At 39.3% G+C, this 22,573-nt stretch overlaps 1 protein-coding gene across 1 annotated transcript in view; it reads right to left on the bottom strand.

The window, feature by feature from the left end:
* LOC146595241 (glypican-5-like) overlaps nt 1-22,573 on the bottom strand; it is a 366,200-nt gene that overhangs the window by 69,875 nt on the left and 273,752 nt on the right. The window lies entirely within an intron of this gene.

Raw genomic sequence — 22,573 nt, 5'->3', positions numbered from 1 at the left:
GGGTATAAGAAAGGAGAAGGAAATCACATTACCAACAGATTTGCAGCCTCACCTCTTTTACAATGGTTTTGTGAAGAACAAGGCATTTTTCAGATAAGACTTTTTGTTACGCTTCAGGAAAGAAAGGAAGGAGTTGCTGTCTCAGGTATGTTGCAGGGGAAGGGAGCTGGGTTTCACCTTCTTGTACAGCAGGCAGAAAGGTTATGCAAGCTCCCCAGGAATGGTGAAATAAATCCTTTTTTGTTACGGTGAGGGCATACTAAACTATCTACCTAAATATTGCTTTTTAAGAGAGACCTTCTAGAGGAGCATTTCATAAGCTGCTGGAGAGCCCAGAACAGATGTCCAGAGCGATTCCTAGAACTAGCGCATTCTGCGTGAAGTCACGCAAGGGGAAGAGGCGCGCAAGGGAACACCAAGAGCAGGGCTGCTCCCCCCGGGAAGGGGGGCAGGGAACCCATGGGCAGCAGCAGGCTCATCTGCAGGGCAACGTACCCAGTACCCGAGCTGGGCAAACAGAGCAGGGTGGCAACAGCAGCAGATCCAAGCGATCATCAGGCAAAAGCCAGGCAACAAGTCCCCAAGATCAAACCAGAAAACGTGACCAATTCAGAAGCAGAACCGGAGACAGACAACTACCTACAGCACAGCCCAGGCTACGGGCTCCAGTCAGAGCTTAAATGGGCTCCTGGGCCACAGCGGGGGGGCGTGTGTGTGCAGAGGGGTCCCAGGCGAGACTGCTCAGGGCAGCAATGTTTAATCAGCTCTAACTCAGTACTGTGTCAGTGGGGAATAGTAAAGCTGTGCTTAGGAATGAAACAAAGGGGGAGTCAGGCAACCAAGGCCATTACGCTGACTTTAGCAGTGCTCGAAGATGTAGAACCCATTTTGCAGCTAAGAACAGATTAAGACAGGAAAGTGAATGGAAAATGATACTGAATGTAACACAGACATATCAAAGGCAGATGCAATAGCTCCATTCTAACCTAATCTAGACATCAGTATTTAAACATGATGCCAAAGATGGCATCACTAATCAAGATAGAAAAGCAGGACATGAATATAGGAATTATAAAATGGATAAAGATGTATTAAAAGGGAAAAAGATAATGGCTAACACAGAAAGGGAAGCTACTGGGCTAAAGAAGGAATTCTCAAAGGTCCAACAATATCTATTATTTTCACTAAAAATCTTGACACTGAACACACAAGTTAATGACATGAAGCTAGAAGACACTGTCAGTACAACGAAGGAACAGAATCTCAAACTGGATAATCTCCAAGACAGAGTCAGGGAAGTAGGCTGGAATTAAATTACCAAGTTTTATAATACATAAAGATGTATGGGTGAATTTCTGTTACAGGCTGGACAGTTTATTGCAAGCAGCAATAAAAAATCTGGATAAATGAGATGGAAAGAGAGAAAAGGACTTGCAGGAGGATTAAAGGAATGAAAGGCTCATCTTACAGAAAGCGACTAAAGAATGGCTTACTTAACCTGCAGAAAAAATAATGTGGAAAGGGGTGGGACTTTTTTCATGCATAAGTCAAGAAGACAAGCATCAGGGAGAAAAAACTTCTTATGTGAAAAAACTGTGTTACGCGGCCAGTTCTGGAACAGGACAACTGGTCCAGAAGGTGAGCCAAGAACAGATTTTGGCTGGAAATGCGGATGTTGTCTCACCAGCCAAGAGCGAGAGTCTGGAACAGTCATACCTAACTCTGGAAGAGTCATAGTTCTAGGTGACCCTGCCTGAGCAGGGGAGTTGGACCAGTGGATCTCCAGAGGTCCCTTCCAACCTTACCGATTCTATGATAACCTGAGTAGCAGGGGCAAAATTCTGTACCAAAAAAGTTTTAAAATCAATACAATCGGTTTTATAAAAGGCAAGATGCAGTTGTTGAGATAGCAGGGAGTGGATTTAATAGTTTCAGACTCCTTTCAGCCTTTTATTGCTTCTTGGAGTGAACTTATCCCAGATGAAATCCTGGTTGCCTAGAAGTCAATGAGAATGACTGACTGAGGCTCACTCAGGGTGTGCTACTCTATCCGCAGTCCCTCAACTTCATGACTTATGCCAGTGAATACATGTAACTGGAAACAGGGACAGAAATGTCTTAGTAAGAAATACAAAAGGGCATGGCCCAATGTAACATGTTCTGTCTCTGAGAAGCATTCAGAGATAGTGATTCATCATAAACAGTAATCCACGGTAATGTTGCTGAAGGAAAACCAAAACAATTCAAAACTTCAGGTCTAATTAAGGTTATGTCAAAGCCAATTGCAAAAGCTGGCTGATAGCAGAAAGTCTCTCCAGTGGAATGAAGGCAGAAAACCTAAGACATAGATTTGTTCAAAAAAGTTTTGAAGAGGGCCAGATTGCTAGAGACAGATCATACTCCTAAACCCTTCTCTAGTTTGAGCAATGTTTTGTATGCTAGCAAAGATCTAAGCATGTTTCCTGCAAAACAGAGGAAGGGTGAGTCAAATTTCCAGGACAATGAATTTTTTAGACTGAAGTAGCTGAGATTTCTCTCTTTTCAAGCCTTAACTGCAGTGATGAATCCTCTAAACATAAGGTTAAATGCTAATTCATATTTAGACAAATATAGACAAAAAGAACTTACCAGACTCATGAGGGAATGCGATATTTAAATTACAGGTGAGTGACATTGTAAATAAAGGAAATTATGTTCAGAACGTATCATAAGAATGGATGTCCTGGCCTCCGATCAGCGCTTCAAGATATACCCCAATACAGTGAGATCATTAATTGTATAATCACCATTACATCACATCACATTATGTGCACCTTAGCTTGCTTTGGGGCGTATTTGTTTCTTCCTGTGTGACTTAAACTGGGAGCAGTACGTTGCAAAAATATACATGGAGTTATGGGCTGGCTTTGGAATCATAGTTGCTTTGTAAAGTACCAATGTTGGACTTCAGCACAGTGAAGTTAGAAAATATTTGTTGCCCAGGTAAAATGCAAGAGTACTTACACTTTAATGCTGGGACAGAGGATAAGCTTCATGGAGAGAAGATGAATTAATTTTATTGCATTGCACAGAAGACTACACAAGGGATACTATTATATGAAAGAATTTTTCCTTATCTAATTTCTGCACACCTAGAGGATTGTGCCCAGTTTCTGCAGAAAACACAGGGCATAATATTAGCACATTACCCAAGAAGCCCACTTTAAGCATGCTGAAATGGAGTCCATCTTCACTAGACCCTCTAAGGCCACCGAGATTCTAATTTTATTAAAAAATCAACTTTTTACTTTCATAGACATGTTTATGTATTTTGTATTGGTTATATCATCCTGCAATAGCGATAGTTTTTCAGTATTAAAAATCCAACTTAAAATATGACAGAGCAGTGAATAAGACATTTACGAATAAGATGGCAAATCAAGTGGGGAGGACTTTTTAATTTTGTTTTGTTCTTTTAAGTTGGGAAAAATACGCTGTGGCTGATTCTATGGGGTGGAAACACCTATTGATGCTGCTTTAGCTGTTTTTTTTTTTTAGGCTTGTTTTGTTTGTTTTTATTGCTTGTTTCCCTTTTGACCGCAGTTGGGTGGTTCACAGAGGAGACAAGAAAAGGGGCTGGATGATTCCTGTTATTGCATCTGGCACTCTACTGGCAGTTTGGAAGCTCTGGTTAATTAAACAAGTGTTACTTCTTAAAGTGAGACGAATCAGAGCCTGTAACGCACAGTTGGGAAAGCAAAGACGAATTAGTTCATCTGATAGGCATATGCTGAAGATACTAAAAGGAGGAGACTAAACGGGCTCCCAGATGAACGCAAGCAGAGGCTGGGGTGTGCGTGCGTGCACGCGTGCGTGCGAGCGCACATGCACACAGCGAAAGGCCTGCCACCGCCAGCCCTGCAGCAGAGCTGCAGCCTAATGAGAAGCTGTAAACCGCACTCCTCAAACTGCCATTTGATTAGTAGTTAGAAAAATAGGTGATTTGAAGAGATAATCTGATTTCTGATGTGGTATCACCAGATAAGGTATTACAAGGCATAGCAGATAGAAGAGGGAACTTGACTTATGCTTTACAGTTATCATTGCCTGAATCTCTCAGTGCTTCCTAAGAACAGAATAAAATTCACCCTCTCTCTGTCCCTCACCTCTCCCAATTCAAATCAGAATCAGTCCCTTGGGTACAATAGCTTCTCAGAAGCAAAGAGCTACAAAGGCAGGCATCAGGGAAAATAATCTGTGATGTTCTCATTGCACCAGAAGGAAATGTTATGAAAATCTGTTACGATGCAAAGGAAAACTCAGATGAAAAGAAACTTGTTCTCATCTGTTTTCTGTCCAACAAATCAGCTAAAATTAAGCATATGAATAGCCCTAATTGTGACAGAGGGAGATCTAACTAAGCATTTGCTTTAGCATTTTCCTGGGTTAAGGCCTTTGGAACGCATCCTTCATTTAGGCCTAAGCATTGGCCTTGGTCTCTCTGCAAGGCACTGCAGCCTGCTCTGCTGCAGGCATTAGTTGCGTGCTGATAAGATTAGCTCCATGTGGTCTTCAGACACTAATGAGATTTTATGTCTCTTCTTGTCTTAAATTACTATCACATAAAGAAAATGACCCCATGTACTGTTACTGCTAGCATGACTAAGTCCAGGGGAGTCTAAAGCTCCTGCCACTAGTCAGCCACTTGCCTACATGTCTGTGTTTGGCCTTGGTATGTTTTGCTGCACTTTGGAGCCAGTCTGGTCNGGGGGGGGGGGGGGGGGGGGGGGGGGGGGAAGCTGGCACCGAATGCCAAAAGGTGATGGATTTTATTTGTTGATTATTTGATGCCAGGCTTTAGAAACTGGACTCTCTCAAACCAACACAGAGGATCGCGTCTGGAGGATGTTGGAAACGTATTTCTGATTCGCACTGAAGGCTTGCAAGAAGTAGTAGAGAATTAGGCTCAAATAAGAATAACCATTTTCAAATATGGTCTTATTTGTGATCAGGCTGCAGCACTTCCAGGAAAGATAGTCTAGCAAACTGGGTGTTAGTCAAGCCGAGGAATACAACTCGCCCAACTGGAGAAAAGGAAGGGCCTGCTATCTGCAGAGCTGCTGCAGAGGGGATCTGGGAGCAGAGCAAAGGAAGCAGAAGAGAACCGAAAAAAAAAGCAGGAGCAGAGCTTCTGCGGAGAGCAAGGACTGTGTGGACCAGCGAACTTTATGAGCAGTAAAGCGACACTGCTAGTTTTTACCATTCTGGGTCCTGGTTAAACACATTCTTTCCTGCTGATGGAGCGTACGAATACCTAACTCATGAGGTGCCACGGGCTTTTGCGATACTGCCAGAAAAGTAGTATTTAGCTTCCATACTCATTAGCAATACTGAGGGAATGTTAACAAAGAACATAGAGCTAAACTTCGGTTTTACATTTCACAGCCAAAAAAATGCCTTTCCTTCTGACAAGCCTAGAACGGACGCTGTCCTGCTTCATTCACTCAGCCCTGATTAGGAGGAGGATGTTCCTACCAAGGCAACCTGCTGCAGCACCTGGGTTTCCTTTAACCTCCCTCAAAGAGAAAGTGAGTTTGAGGCTTGACCCTTCTACGATCTTAAGATGTGTTGCTACCACAAAAATTTCCCAAAATTTCCAGAATGGAAACGGATTGGATTCTTGTAAAATAAAAATTGTGGAAAGGGATAAAATAAGTTTCTTGTGAGAAAAACTTCAAAAAAAAAATCAAAAAATCTCAGGCTGTTTAACTGGCTTATAAAAGAGGATGAAGAGATGACAGAAGGTTCGAGAACATTAAATCTATACTGGTATTTAATCACAGGGCACACATAATTCATATAGCTTGAGAAAACACCGTGAGGTTTGAACACTTATGGTAAGCACTGACATTATTTTAAATTGAGGCCATTCAGATACTATCTTTTTTCCAAATGGAATCATATTTATTTTTAATTTCAGTATGTCTGAATGTTTCATTTCTCAATCAGATTTGTTAATCGGAAAGATGTGATACAATCTGTTAAATCTCAAGAGTGCTAAAATATGAAGGGCCTTTAGCAGTGGTAGCAGGTAATTACATTTGTTATGATTTTCTATATATTCTGCAGTAGAAAATCTGATTGTTCTTTTGGCAAGGGGCCATGTCTGCTCATCTTCAAAGATGATCTGTTTTAAATTTTAAAATAAATATTACATAAAGTTGGAGATAATTTTATTTTAATAGAGCATACAAGAGCAATGCGAGTTCTTCATTATATACAGCAATTAATTTTTTTGCTAATGTACTATTTTATTCCAAACTTGTGTGATTTTTTAATACACATTCAAAAGAAAGATGAAACACTGAAGGCAGGTACTTAACTGATGTTAACTAAGATGACAGATCCTGTGGAGCTACAATAAAATCTTGGCATATTAATGATCCAGAATTTTTTTGACAGAATATAATAAAGGGAAGAATTTGCTTGAAAAAGAAAGACACTTAGGGCAGAGTTTTTTCTTATTATTTGTACTTCTCACCAATATCCATGAGAAACTGTGAGAAACAATGTCCATGGGACTTCTCCACAGACCTCTTATTGGTTGATACGTGAAGGAGAACGTTGTTTGGAAAGGGAGAATGCATTTAGGGGCTCCACAGTTGGCTGCTGTTGGAGAAAGTACAAACCCTCTGTAAAAGTGTTTGGGGACCATTTCAATGCTGAATGAGAACTGCGTTGTGGAATTAAAAAATGCCTTAGGTGTTTAATACCTACAGCTTCTCTGAGGAGCTAATCTGAAACACTTTTTAGTCAGCTCAGAGTTGGTTTATTTAATTAAACAGAAGTATAAACCCTCATCTATCTTAAAGCCTTGATAGTTGGAGACAATATTCAAAATATAATTAATCCACACATGCACACACATCTGGTTCTAGCCCACACTGAAGCCAACAGATCAAATCATTTTGTCGTTGTTGCATTTCTCAAGAAATTGTCTAAACTGAAGGCCCCCCAAAACCCCTTACCAAATGCTTCTCTGCATTTCCCAGGATATATTCCTAACACTACTGCAAGCTCTTAGATCAAGCAGTAAAATAGACCACAGCCATATAGCCAGCTGTTTTTCCATCTGTATAATGTTAAAACTATCTAACTGATTCTAATGTAGAGGCTTTATTCATTTATATCCACAATTAGGGTTTCTAGGAAATAATTCCTGTTGTCCATTTTGAAATTATACATTTGTTCTCATCAATTATAGTCTCTGAGTCTAATAAATATGGTAGGAAACAACCCAAACAAAATTTCTCTTTTTGGTGCAGTGTATTGTGACCTGTAGTCGTTTAATTTCAACATGTTGTTTACTTTTTCATAAAAACGTATGCAATTAAGATAATACTTAATACTCAGATCGAGTAGATCTATAAGCTACGGCAATTAGTTTTCTTTAGCTCTGAATAACACATATGCATTACCTTAGTTTAATGAAGTAGTTAAACCAGAATATCATAAAGGTGCTCTCAAGAAAAAGGTGTGAGCTTCCCACTGATTCACCAAGTATTACATTACCACACACTGTCCGAGAGTTCAGCAGTCATGCACTGGAGGATGGGCATTTTAAATCATTAACACTGAGCAATTTTCTCTAAATTCTTTTCAGGACATATCTCCTTAAGCTTGTAGTATCTTAACACCTTCCAAGAACAAAAGCCTTACATTTGAAGATAGCAGTATTAATGCAGTCTCTACATAACCCATTTATTATATCAGTGAATTGTACCAGACCCCAGGAGAAAACAGATTACACATCTGCTTATTTTGCAAACCAAAGGTACCTGCCCACCCTGCTGCAGGCGCCGTGAGCTTACTCTGCCATGCTCCACACTGCCTCAGACACACAGTACGGGGGCTTAATACGGCTGTGCTGGCGCTGTTAAGCCTTGCTGAGGGCCAGCGTAGTGAGTTCAGGCTCACTAACGCCACACTAACGTGACTGCAGAGGACCAGAGCACAAGCTCACAGCTGCTTTCCCAAGGCGGTGCATGCAGAGCTGCCCCAGCCCCTGCCCCTGCCGACTGCTCCTCTCCGGACCTACCTCTTGCCCTTGCAAGCACGCTGGCTGGCAGAGCCGCGCGCGAGCTGCTGCCCGACGTCCCCCGGGAGGTTCGCCTCGCGCCTCCAGCAGGGCGCCGAACACGTGGCCTGCTCCTGCAAGGGCAAGAGGCTGCTCTGAAAAGGGGAAAGCCTTCTGTCCTGGAAGCTAATGCATGAGCGCATCCCAAATCACCCAAAGCAAGGAGAGACGTGAGACGCATGAATAAAATGAGGAGAGAACCTGAGTGCTCACTAAGAAAGAATTTACATTTTGATGATTTACCTTCCAATTTTGTTAGTATTTATCTAGCTTCAAACAGTTGTGACCAGTCTGGAGAAGGTATCATTGCAAAGATTAACACTAATCTCCTCTTCCAGGGAAATGTAGCAAACGCATAAAAGTAATCTCCACACAAATCAATGCACGTACCCGCAAAAAAGCAGGAAGAGCCCTTAACTAAAAACACACACGTTCTAGTTTGCAAGCCTTCTTTATAACATGAGGGAGTAAATAAAGTAAAATTCCATTTTTAGTAGTCTGCTGTTCTTTAGAAACTACAATGTTACAGCAGTTTGTATAACACCTAAGCCTAACTGAAAGAAACACAAAAAAAGTATGAGACTGTGTTTTATTATGTAAAATATCATCACAAGGACACGATTTGAAATCAATGATTTGATTTTTAACAAGATGCAGATACTTTGCACATAGTCAGAAGTACTGTACTTTACATAAATGCTTTACAAATGGTGACACAGTAATTACAGTACAGGGAAATGGCTACTATCTATCTGTTCTGCATTTTACAGACTAAATAGAAATTTCATGCATGTTGAATACCCTTGTGTTAGTTCAATTCAGTTTTTCAATATCATTTTATAAGGTAAGAATAATATAAATTCTAAATTGCTATTCAAATGCTACATCCATTTTATCTTAAATCACATTTTTAATAGAATACAACTTTACTTGAAGCATATGCAATGTTTGCATAATCTGTGGAAGAAAATTGTCACTCTAGGAATTTATAATTTCCTTATTTCCTTACTTCTTACAAAACCTTCTTTTGATGTATTTTGTAGATTGATGGCTTTTCAGTGTGTTTATAAATACAGAAAAATATTTTCTGTGCTTGCATATTTGTTCTTCTAGAGAGTAGACCTCTTTATAGTTTGCAATATATTTTCATACAGTTTTCAGAAAAAGTATATGATTTATCTACATTTAAAAAATTCATTTCAAATCTTCTTTGATACAACACTTTCAATTTGTGTTGTGACAGAGATTATGCAAATTTTCTTGACAAAGAATATGCAAACTGATTTTAAAGTAGGAAGTTTAGCTGACAGTACCTACTCTTCTGCATTAAATCAAAAGGATTGTGATTTTTTTACTCTCATGGATGGACACTGATGACTCATTTTGGGGGGATTAATGGGGAGATTCCCACTGGGCATTTCCTGGTGATGCATTCGGGTATGATACTGAACCACAGTTGTGTCCCCATTAGTGTCATGCATCTTTTTCATTTACTGACAAGCTGTCAAGGATCTGTTGCGATGTCACAGGACCTCTGAATATGATTAAAGTGTTTTTTTGATTAAGCTCTTCCCAGTTCATGATATCCATGTAGAGTTTATGTCAAGTGAGTAAAAGCCTAAAAACAGTCTGGCGACTGTCAGCACTTTTCTGCTCAACTGGGCAGACCTGTATATCCAATAGATTCACTGCAAGCAGAACTGTTTCACACTAAGTCACTGCCACCCGACAGACATGCAAACCAGTAGCAGCAACTGCAAGGCAACATCAAAATCCAGGCCACTTAACTGATTTTGCTCAACCTATACCAGGCAGGAAATTCTGCATATTTCTCCAGCAACATTCATTTCCACACGTGTTCCTTTCTCAAGGTGTCTCTTTCCTCCCCCTGTCCTCCTCCCCTCTTGCAGCTCTTACCACCATTTGCTCTCGGGCATGGCACTGCAGATGGCGAGGGCTGCCCGCTACCCGAGAGACGACTGCAAGCAGTGCCACCCAGCACCTACTGACACCAGGAGTCTCGTGAGCTAAGGGAGGAATACTCTCACCTTTCACGACTCAGCAATATTCCTCTGAGTCCCAGCAACACTGCCTAGAGAAGAGGAAGCAACATGCCCCTTTTCAGAGGACCTCACACAAGAGTGGGAATCCCCTCTGGATACAAGAGGAACAGAGTAGGAAACATTCATGTTTTGTGAAAGCTCCCAGAGCTGCACATTCAGGAGGCCACAGGGCCAGAACATGCTCTAGTGAGTGTTTCTAGCGGTGTGTGTGTGTGTGTGTGTGTGCGCACACATGTGTGTGCGCGCACATGTGTGTGCGAGAGAGAGAGCAAGAGCGAGATTCTTCGATGCACAACTCCTTTGAAACATCCGGGCTTCTTTCAGAGCATTGCCACAGACATCCTGGTCAGATGGGAAAAACACGTAAAGCTTGCTACCTTGCTCCTCAAAGAACTGCACCACAGCTGTTAAGAAAAGCTGCCACGTATGAACTGAAGGTGGTCTTAAGCACTGCTATACTCATGAGGAGCCCTTGCTTGTGCTCACTCAAGTTTTTCCTCAGCTGAGGAAGAGCGAAATCCCAGCAGAAGCTAGCCTGTTCTCGTGCCGGCTGTTCCTAACTCGGAGAGCTGTAATGAAACCCTCAGGGACTGTGGCAAATCCACTCTGATGCTGCTGGAGAAAGCTGCAGTAGGCAGCAGACTCCCTGTCTTCAACCCACAGGAGAGACCTAACGAACACCTTACTGTATCAGCCAGGGAAAGAGCAGCACAACAGAAAACCTATCCTTTGGGCAAGGCGAGCAACTGAAAGGGAAAATTCCTCACATCTAGCTCCTGTGGAATTAATTCAAATCCAGCAGATACTTACCAGACAGCCTAGAATATGTTAAGTATGTTTTTTAAACTCTAGGCTCCATACAATATATTATCTGACATCTTAATAAAAAATGAAGAGGTCCATGAAGAGAGAAAAGCTACTTCTAATGAATCTGAGTAGTCAGTCACTTTCAAAAATATATATTTTTTTTAATGTGTAATCGTAATATGAACATTTCAATTCCCAGGACTATTACATGTGTACTCTTTATGATGAATGATAAAAATGTTCCATTTTGTCTACAGCAGTACTACCCCATTGTAATGGGATTCCATAGTTTAATTTGGGATGGGACAGTGAGTCAGTTTTGACAGCATGCTTTATGATGAACAGCGAATTCTGAAAGGCTGCCATCAGCTCAGTGAATTATATAGATCAGGATATGATAAAAACATAATTTACTAAAATACTCTTTCATAATTACTTAACTGAAAAAGGTCATTTTCTGTATTTTGGGATAGGTCAGGGCCCATCATTGCAATCCATCCTGAGCAATAAGCTTGCAGGCAACCTCTTAGATGCAAACATCCCTACCATAGGATAAATTCCTGCTCAGCATGGATGAAGGTAACAGAAACAACCCCTTATTTCTTCGCTCAAATTGTTATCTCATTAAGTCAACAGAGAAATTCCCACTGACGCCTACCGGGTCAAAATTAGGCCAGCGCCTCTCCCCTCCTTTTTTTGATTTTATTCTTTTTCCTGAATTCTAAAATATATTGCTTTTAAATCAAGATAATCTCTCTGACTGGAAATACCAAGCTTATTAGATGGCTTTACATACTATGAGTTTTTCCCCAGGCAGCAAAATATACCAGTTTGAACCTATATTCTCCCCTTTTTATTTAAAAAAACAAACAAACACGCCTTACAAAAATATCCTCTCAAAATAATATTCTTCTAATTGCGTTTAGTATCAAATGTTTCTATTTTGGAAAAAGACACTTCTTCAATACAAAAAGCTTTGTGGTTTTTTTGACAGGATGAAAACTGCATTTTCCCCATCAGCTCTAATCCTTCCATTGTGTAAGAGATCTATCCTGATACAGTTTAGCCCTGGGCGTTATGCCTCCCCCCAGCACGTTCAGGTTAGCGAAAATGTTCTTTGTGCTGACTTTAGTTGTAACAGCGTGCAGCATGTGCTGCAGCAGTATACATATTTAAACAGGCTATTCCTTTACAAGCACATGTTCAAAAGATCTTATCTAATCAAATTTTAAATAGGAAATTACTTGTCTGACTTTACATCAGAAAGCTATTCCTTTCCCTACTGCTTCAGACTGGATTATTAGGAGTTCACTGCTAAATGGTCAGCAGTGTGTCTGAGTCACTAGTCTTAATTTTGAGCTATAAATATCAGATGATGACTTATTACTTGGCAGTTTCAATACAGCAATGGCAAATTCTCTTTAATCTCTTTAATTTGAGATAAAGGCATCGAGTTTGCAAAGCTGAGAATTTCTGATATTCTCTAAGCAAAAAACGGATAAACCTTGGGCACACTCAATGTGGGATCTCACCCCCTTCATCAATTGATTTCACTGATAGCTGCTAGTGACTCAATGGATTTTTCAATCCCGACACTTACCAAATTCTGCTTACCTTTCTGAACGAGCTGCTAAGTGTGGATAACAATTCAGTGGCCAAAACTGGACTTTTGAGACTGTTTAATGAGTTTTACAACAAAATTGAACGAAATGAAGGACTGATTATTACCCTTGTATGCTGTTCACATCATCACTGTTAAGCGCTCATGCTTCACCTAGACTTCAAGTAAGAGCTTACAACCTGCATACTGAAATCATTCTTACTGCTTACTCAAAAGTAGCTTTTTTTTCACAAGAATATTACAACTTTTGGTTTCACCTCTTTAAAAATGCTAATTGTATTCCTTGTAACCACAACAGACAACTAAACCTCACCCCTTTCTGGGGAATGCTACCTAAGCACCTTGCCTGTGCAAGGTAGGCTTGCTTGTGAAAACCACATCTAGATTAAGAAGAATGCATTTTCTCTGAAAGCATTAAAACAGGAAAAGGATTTACATCTTGCTGAAATGAAGCAAGATAATTTGCAACAAATTTGCAAAACTTGATGGAACTGTACATTTTGAAGATGAACAAACCCTCACGTGACAAAGGATACTTCAATAGATACAAATATAAGAAAGACTTCTCTTAATTTCAGGATATTACTTAATCTAATTCGAAGTCTGATTGGTTGCTTACAGTATTTTATTTTGGAAATATTTCAAATTTGACTTGATAAACTATTCAGTGTTCAGAAAACAGACATAATAGGGGGTTTGAGAGACTGATTAAAGACAGCCTAAAGAATGTTAGAAAAACAGTCTGAATCCTAAAAGACAGGAAGACAAGGACAGAAAACATTTTCTGATTGTGATATCCAGGGACCTGAACTAGGAATAGAATTGCAATTCAGAAAAAGTAAAACCTCTTATAGGAATATACAGGAGGGACAATTAATTGAGGCAAATGGAGGAAACTAGACTAGCAATGACATTAGAAGAGGTGCTATAGGATTCCACATCAAGCTGGTGTTTCCATCACTGACAACAATGTTTAAGGCCTTTAGTGATCCGTAATTTGGAGACTTAATCCTGTTTGCACAGATGCATGCTGCACCCTTCAGGACGTCATATAAAAACAATTATTTTTCTAACTCCATTGTTCTGCCAGTTATATTCAGTTCCTGAGCCTGAGACTAACTAATGGCAAGATAGTCTCCTTGAATCTGCACAGCACCCTAAAACAGCTCTGAAAGGTGTCAACTGTCCTGAAGAGTGTTAAACTTCAGGAAAACATTACCGAGTTGCTTTCAGGATAGAAGCACAGAAATAAATATTCTTAAAACTCAGCAGACAAGAGACATCGTGGGATAAATCAGATGCAAGAATCACCTGTTGAGGAGTAATGTCCCTAATCTTTGAACTCCTTGCAAGGAAGTTATCTTACTATGTGCAAGATCTTCAGCTGGTTTAAGTTATCATAAGTACCTTGATCTCAAGTCACCCAGACCTAATCCTATAAATTCATGATGCTGTTGATATGTCACGTACTTCAGCTTTAAGTTATTTTCTTCTAGTAGTAATTAGAATAGAAAGCACAGTGCATTTGTACTCTGCTCTCTACTACTGCAAAACTAAATTGTGCTTTCTTTTGGGATATTATTGGGATATTTCGATTCTACATTTCTCTATTGGTACATTCTGACGGCATGTATGTTGACTTCAGACATAGCAGTACACTTTTAAGGAGTATTATTATACCTTAAAATGGACAGTCAAGGAAGAGGGAACCTCAGAATGCATATCGGATGCATTTTCCCCCTCAAAACAAAGATAATCCCCTACCTCAAGAAACACGGGCTCAAAGGAAGTAGGAAAAGCAGAAGAGCAGACCAAAGCAATTCCTTTCCTTCTTTAAAAGAACAGCAACCTCTTAGGCTTTCTTCATGAATAATAAAACAACGGAAGGTGTTGGCAGGGAGAAAGAGAAACTGCGTTTTTGTTTGTCAGTGAATTTCAGTTCTATTCCCATTGCTGAACAGCCACTCTGTCTGCCTTTCCCTTGTTACAAGCAAAGGAAGATAACAGAGGCTTTCTTAGAGACTTAAAGGCTACAGTAACTCATAACCTTTCCATGATTTAACCTGCAATAATTTACCTTTGGAATAAATAAAGTCCTAGATTTGCTTTTGCCATTCTCCTTCCTTGGAAAGTTGGGGTTTTTAATTCCAGACATCCTCACGTGCAAACATGTTCCTTCTCACAGTTAGAGTTCTGGATATTACCAAAACCATACGACAAAGTAGTCTAGAGCATGACAAATGCATCAAAACCGGGAGTGGGGTCTCGGTGGCACAGCTGTTCACTGTCTTTAGTCCCTCATTCTCTTTCTACTTACTTGCTAGCAAGCTCCTTCCAGTGTCGAGCAGACAAGGGTTGCAAAAAGAGGAGGAAAGGTTTGCACAGGCGCCACGCGGCACGGAGCTGCACGTGGAGCGGGCGCTAATCTCTCCTGACAGCTTAGCTGTGATCAGCTAAGTATTTCCTTGTATGGGATGAAGGCGTAACTCGCAAGCAAAGAATGTTTTCCTTAGGCTTTCCGGATTGTTTTTTTTAATGTATAGCATAATGCCATTAGCATTTTGAACTGAGCTTCCATTAAATTATATGAGTTATGTATTTTGAAGTGATTTGAAGGACCCTTCATTGTTAACTCCTTAATTAATTTTGGCTTTATGGCATTTTAGGGGCAAATTGCCTTAACCTTCATATTTATTCTATCACTACTTGGCAGGATTGAGATATTACAGTTCTTAAGTGAATTTCTTGTCAGAAGGATCTAAATCACACTCAGCTCGGGAGAATTACTTGAGGAGGATAGTTCCTGCTCTCCATTTAGCCTGGCCTCTAAACCAGTCTTATATTTGCAAATGACTTCCACAGAAGCAGGTATTATAAGCATAGGGTCAAAGTAACTACCTGCAGACTGCTCTTGATTTGAAGCAGAAAATATGTTCTGCTTCATGCATTTAGTAAGGTAAGATTTCTGGGAAGCTTGTCTTGCTCCTATTTCAGCCATCACATTCCAAGTTGCCTCTTTTCAAACATACTCCCTTGCAGTCTGTCTCCATCATTGCTGTCTGGGCCCATCCAGCTCTGTGGTACTTTTGTTTAAAAATGGAACAAGTTCATTTTATTCAAAAACGTGAGAAATGCTTGTGACTGGGAATTCAATGAAAAATCAGATCACTGAGTTTTCAGTTTAGGGTTGTTTCCAAAACACATCTCAAAAATATCTACACACATACAGTTGTTCCTGTGGAAAGTAACTAGATAAAATGTTGCTGACAAAGTTAGTGAAATTTGTTCTGCTATAGTAAGTGAAGACTTGTAATATTTTTAATAGAAAGCTCGTAAAAGTACATTACTCTTCAGTGAGCTACAAGGCAGCCTCTGATGCCTGCTTATGCTGGGCTGTTCCAAACAGGTAAGACCTAAACGTCTTCATCTTGATCTCTTCGAAGTTTAATTTCTCCGCATGGATCATCACATTGGAAGGCTTTATGCTCTAAGTAACTACTCTTAATTTTGCCTAAACACTGCTACAGTGATCACAAATTTGCCGCAAATTCTGTTTCTCTGGTGAGATTCTAAAATTACATTTCCCAAATAACCTTTTTATCTCTTTGAACAAAGATGGCACCAAAATTGTTCACAGAATTATGGAAGTACTGCTAAGTCTGTCATTCCTCTACCTGGTATTAGCATTAGGAAGAAATTCCTAGAGGGGACATGCTTATCTGATCATGCAGAAAGTCATTTATACAACTTGGCAGAAACTCCTGTCTTGCAAGGATCCAAGCAGGACAGCTCGTGGTACAAGGGAACACTTCTCAGATCTAGCAGTGAAAATGTGAAGTTACTGAAATCCCATTCATTTCTTTTTCCAACACTTCAAACTGCCATGTAAATGCTGAGGTTGAGGCAAGATTAAGAATGATTATCGTTTTCTTTTCATATGCATTCCAGTCTAAATTATACTGTCTAATGAAGGACACTATAATGGCACATAATACCTTATCTCTATGTCAGTAGATTATAAAATAGATCTAACAAAGATCTGGGATAAGGAGGGGGAAAATCATTTCTCCTTTTTTTTTCTTTTTCAAATCCCCTCTCTTCCTAACCCCTTTTCAGCTGCCTTTTAGTCCCATCTGCACAGAACAGAAGCTGCAAGAGATGCCACTGTCACAAAAGAAATGCTTAAAAAAGTGTGCCATAAGGTAACAGTGTGACACCAGCACTATTCCAAAGAAACTCCTGTCAGTATCAGGCCCTACCAAATTCAATCTGCATTTATCAAAATCTGTAATTTACTTTTCAACTTGATCGTTTAAATTTCTTTGCTTTTCTTTGCTCCTATGCCACTTCCCAAATCGTATCCGTAAAAGAGAACTCTAAATCAGAAACTTTTCACTGTGGAACTACCACCCCCTTTTCCCCGCAGATACTGAAGGCCCTCTGACAAGATTTGCTTATGCTGCCATAGACAGAGGTTCATCTCTATCTACCATTTGAAATGATAAAAATAAAGCTTTGAAACTATTTTTTTAATAAATCTTATGTAATAGCTTAAATTATTCCTGTATGTTTTGTGGATAGAAAGCGGCATTTTCAATACGACAGCAATAAAGGAATTTATAGGCTCTCTAAAAACGGAGCAGGAAATAAAATGCCTTTTGTGCAACAAAGGATGTAGGAGAATAGCTAAGCAAGGCAGTGGGGCTGGGAGGAGGTGTGATGGAGGGGACTCGCTAGGCAGGAAGACAGAAGACCAAGAAAATGCAGTATTTCTGAGAGCTAGGATCATCTAGGAGGAAAGTGAAGACACGTGGCAATGGGAACTTGATGAGCGTGGCTGACTGCCAGCAGATATTATGATCTCAGAATATTGATGTTTTGTACTAATAATTACAAAATCAGCAGCTGCACAATTACATATTAAGATAAACACAAGTGTAAGTGCATCCCATAACATGGGGAATGGAAATGAACTATGATGAAAATGACAGCTCATACAGTAATACTGATGCTTAGAAAAGACAGAGAAGCCAGGAGGATGAGAACATAATAAAAGGATAAAAGAATATTGATAGTCAAAAAGGAAAATTGATAATGAGAACATTCATGAACAATGAGAAAAATACATTAACCTTTGACAGCTGTTGAGAGCAGATATATGTCAGGCAGAAGACATGAAGTGAATAGGAAATCTGCACTTAAAAAAAACATTCTGGATAAAACTGCTCATGTGACCTGAAAAAGAAACCTACAGCCAGCATAACCTCTTTGATACTGCGGGTTGTCTTAATAGCCATGAAGAAAACCAAAGGTTGGAATTATGTTGGCTGCATGCTGTAATAAAGTAAATCTGTTATAAGTTTGCACTCGGGCACTGAAATGAGACAATAAGCAAGATATACCACTGAGAGAGATGTATAAAATCTGAGAATACTTATTAAAGGGAGCGAGCTTCATAATACTAATAGGAATTAGGAAGAAAAAAAGTACAGACGTAAACTGTTATTGGGGTTTGGCAAAAATCACGGTAATAAAGCACACTTGACACCTTCTAGCTGTGCTCAAATTCTGCTGGAGATGTCACAGGACGTGTCTGTTTATTGAATGCCTGATCTGTCAGATACTGTTTTAGCATGTTCCTGAAAACTTGCCATGGCTAAGGGTCTGCACTGCTTAGGGATCTCCCCTTTTCTTGCAGGCAAACCCACTGCTGCCGGAACAGGAACCCGGCAGAAGCCCGGCTCTGCGCAGAGCACGCAGCCACTCAGGGGACAAGTATAAATCACATCTCTTTCCCAGCGATCTCAGGTGTCAAGGCATGTCAGAAGCGATGGAGTTAACACACCCTGAGAGCTCAGTTTTTTGACCCATATATAGATTATTACCAGGGAGGAGGGATTCTGACGCAAAGACTGCAATTCGTAGATATATTTTGGCTTTGCCTGTTCTGTTCAGAGGAGCATGGGCCCAAGGACAGGCCAAAATATACATTTTCCTTAACCTGAACTGTTTCCCAACATGAGGACAGCTGTAGTTCAGCACTTTCTACATTCCATGTGATTTCGTATTATTTTGTGATCTTCTGGATAAAAGCTTGAATTAGTTTGCCTGTCTTACACTGGGTATGTGATTAGCTTACTGCTTCATACAATGGAGAGTGATACATACTATTTGAGCCATACCTGTGTCCTTCCCATCCACACTGCCGATAATTGTGCATATAAACCAATGCAAAGAGGTGGCATCAACATGAGCTTTGCTCAACATAATGCTGCAGAACCTGCACACAGCTCAGAGCTGTACATAGGTGACTTTAGCGTTGCGCTTGAACCAGGTCCCTGTCTATGGTCCAAACATTACCTCAAAACTCCGCTTAACAGATAACCAAGTGCTGATTGCCCTGAAAAGAGATCTACTGCTTGTGTTGGGCTTGCCCAGGAGCAAAGCAGAACAGTCCACAGCATTTTTTACATGTTGGCAGTCACTGCCTGGGTGAGGCCTCATCCCACCATACAGCTGTGCGGCACAGCTGGGAATAGGAAAATACACTGCACTGACAATGTCCACTTCTCCCTGAACAGACTGGAAATCTCTCTTCCTTTTCTCGAAACGGAGGAGAGGCAAGGACACAGTGTGAATCTCACTGTTCTGCCTTCCCATGAGCTGCAAGATGCTGATCCCTCTCCTAATAAATATTCCTGTGGCTCAGTCCGGCAAGGTGCTAAGTAATCCGTGCTCACCTCCACACCACCATCACCCTTCACAGTCCAGTAAGAGCTGAATAATGGGCACTGAAATCAGTGGACTCTTCTTGTGATTGAAATTCATATGAGAATATGTTGATGTGGTCACACAGTGCTAAGCAAGGTTCAGACTGAGATGCTGCTTTACACTTACGCCTAGAAACCTGCAGGACTGAAACAAACACAGAGGAACTTTCCCATCCATGTTCAAGATTTATATGGCTTGCTCTCCTCTTCTTAATTCTCTCCTAACAAAGCTGTGTTCGAAGTTGATTAACAGATGTTATCATTAAAAAGTTGATACTTGCCAACAAATAACACATGGATCTACTTGAGGAACAGTATTGTTTCCACGGATTTTCCCAGGAAGGGATACTTGTAACTACTAAGACTTGAAAAAAATATGACATTTTAAAGTATCTTCCAACATATCATTTTCTTAAGAGAACTGCCAGTTTCCTGAAAATTAGTTTATCTCATTTGTATGAAATCATTTGGATAAACACACATGATACAGAATGTATAATTAAGCAGATTATGATTAAAAGAGTAAGCAGTAATCTTTTTAGCTAATAATGGACTTGGGAAGGAAAGACTTATTTGCAACAAAGATAAACAAAAAAAAATCTAAATAATACAGTCACGTATCTTAACTGAAGAGATTAAAAAGAATGATCAACTGATATGCAACAAAGATTCTCAATGGTTAGAAGGTGACAAAGAAAAGCGGTGAGATTTTAATACACATTGATAAATGAGCTAAAAAAAAAAAAAAAAAAAAAAAAAAAAAAAAAAAAAAAAAAAAAAAAAAAAAAAAAAAAAAAAAAAAAAAAAGGCAGAGGTGGGCAGGAGAAGGATGCACAAGTTGGGCCTAACTGGACGATACGAGCACAGAACTACTCCTATGTTAATCAGCCTGGTAGACTCTGAAGTGTAAAACCTAGCAGCCAGGCTCTCTGTTAACAGTTCGAGAAAAGCACACTGGGGAGACGGCAACACACCCGGTCAAGAGGGATCTTTTAATGGTTCTAAACAGAAAAGTTTTGAAGATGGAAACATAGATACTGGTGAAACTCCTGTATTTTGGCAATTCATGGTTGAAGAAAAGGCAATTTGGGGCAGGAGGAAGGAATGAGTATTCAGTAGGTTTGCAGAAACTATTCAAAAGTAATATGAGTATTTTGTGGCGCACAAAGCAGGACTGCGAAGACATAAAATGTAAATCTCACTTTTGTATATGTTTCAAATAGATGATAGATGTATTATACTTTCCACTAGATTCTAAAATCAGTATTTTAGAGGTTCAGACTTAAATCTTTTTCTTTTTTGTTCTCTTTTCCATGGATCTATTGCTAAAAACATGAATGCTATGTTCTGAAAGGGTTTCTACTCCTTTTTTCCTACCATACAACTGCAGGCAACAACATTCACTGGTGAGATTGGTGGCATTTTAAAGCTACCATTTACATCTCATCCAAACCTGCTGTAGTAAGGAAGAATATCCCCACCAACTTTACAGAGTTTCAGATCAGGCTTTTATTTGGGATTTAGCTCTTAGCTTCAATTCATGTCTCAATTCACTGTGTACTTCAAGCAAGCAAACGTTAGTCAGTGTTGTCATATTCCCTTTCCACAAAACGATGGTCAGTTGCACTTGAGGGGTTTTAACTTTCCAAACTATAAAAATTCATGGGCTGTACGATTAAGAAACACCATCTTACAGACATGCAGCAACAGGAAATTCAACTAAGTTGATGCTTATTTGTTTAACATTCTATTAAAACAAAGAAGTTCTACAATGAAATTACCCCATTTTTATCTCTTAATTGCCTCCAGATATGCAAAACAGATTTACTGCTAGTGGCTTGCACACAGTACAGTATTTTAAAGCTAATTATGAAACAGCATTACAATTGTCACAAGATGAAATACTTATTCTTACTGTTATGAATCAATATCATTTTCTAGAATTAATTGTAAGTACTTTTTAAGTTGCATATAAAGCCTATTAAACTACAGAAACAGCTAGTTATGAAAACATAATTCTTTTAAATCCAGGATGATATCAGCATAAAATGTTTTATTTAAGCAGACTGCAAAAAAGGAAAAAAAAAAAAAGCCCCTGTAAGTAGTTCCTTTATTTACCATTATTAAGGCCAACTGTAAGTCTAGTCTTGAAAGCTCTCAGGTTTTTCTTTTTGAACATCTGAAATTGGCCATTGTGCACGCTTGCATACATATCCTCCCCAAAACAGTATATTAATAGTTTAATTGTTCACTGAAGAGTAGTCAGCACCTGCATTTTGTTTGTATTATGTCACACTGAGAGGAAAACATATAACTGAAAAGTATTTGCATTCACATATCTCCAGGGCCCAAAACGCCTAGAAGTCTTTTCATTGCTTATGTGTATAATACAACAAACAATAGAAAAAATGTTAAGCAAATAGTTTTCAAAGAACATTGTATCAAATTTCTTCACTTCCATTCAAAAACACTGTTGAGCAGACTGCAAATCTCTGCTTGATTTGTTAGCTGTAATTTACTATTTTTTTCAAAAATGTGCTAAGTTATTTAAATAATTTAAAATAGTTTTTTTTTAAGTCTCTGTGATAACACCTCAGGTTTCTTGATTCTATAGTTCATAAATGCAAATTGTTTCAGACATTTATAAACCAATACTGTAAGCTAAAATTAGTATTTTGCATATTCAAAATAAATGTTAAAGCTCAGTTTTCCTGAACAGCTATTTACAAAGGAACAACTGAAGTCTTGAATATAGCCTAATCAAAGCTTGCCTGCAAATGCTGCCTGAATATGGGGGGCATTTTCCCAATGTCCACTTAGTGGGAAAACAAAAAGGAAGATGCACTTGTTTATCTCAGCTGAACACATGCAGCAGTTTAAGAATTACCTAAATAGGTTTTAAGCCATCCTAATGAGCATTATTTTTCAACAAAAATATCCACTAGTGCATTTCTCCCTTTTCATGTTGCTAATATGCCCGTATTTTAAATACTTGCACATCCAAAAAAAAGTATATTCACACAAACATCCAGACACACACTTAGTAATTAATGTGGTTACATTTTGATGGGCTGAAATGAATCAGAACTTCCAAATATGACAAATCATTAATGTCAACTTTTTGGAAGAAAATATCTTACTTCCTACTAAAATAGTTAAATCTGAAATTATTTACTTATCTATCAAATTGCTGGCA

The sequence above is a fragment of the Rhea americana genome, unplaced genomic scaffold, assembly GCF_003343005.1.
Source record: "Rhea americana isolate MKP2758 unplaced genomic scaffold, rheAme1 scaffold_231, whole genome shotgun sequence".
In the NCBI taxonomy this organism is placed as follows: Eukaryota; Metazoa; Chordata; class Aves; order Rheiformes; family Rheidae; genus Rhea; species Rhea americana.
This window is presented reverse-complemented; position numbering and strand designations above follow the sequence as displayed.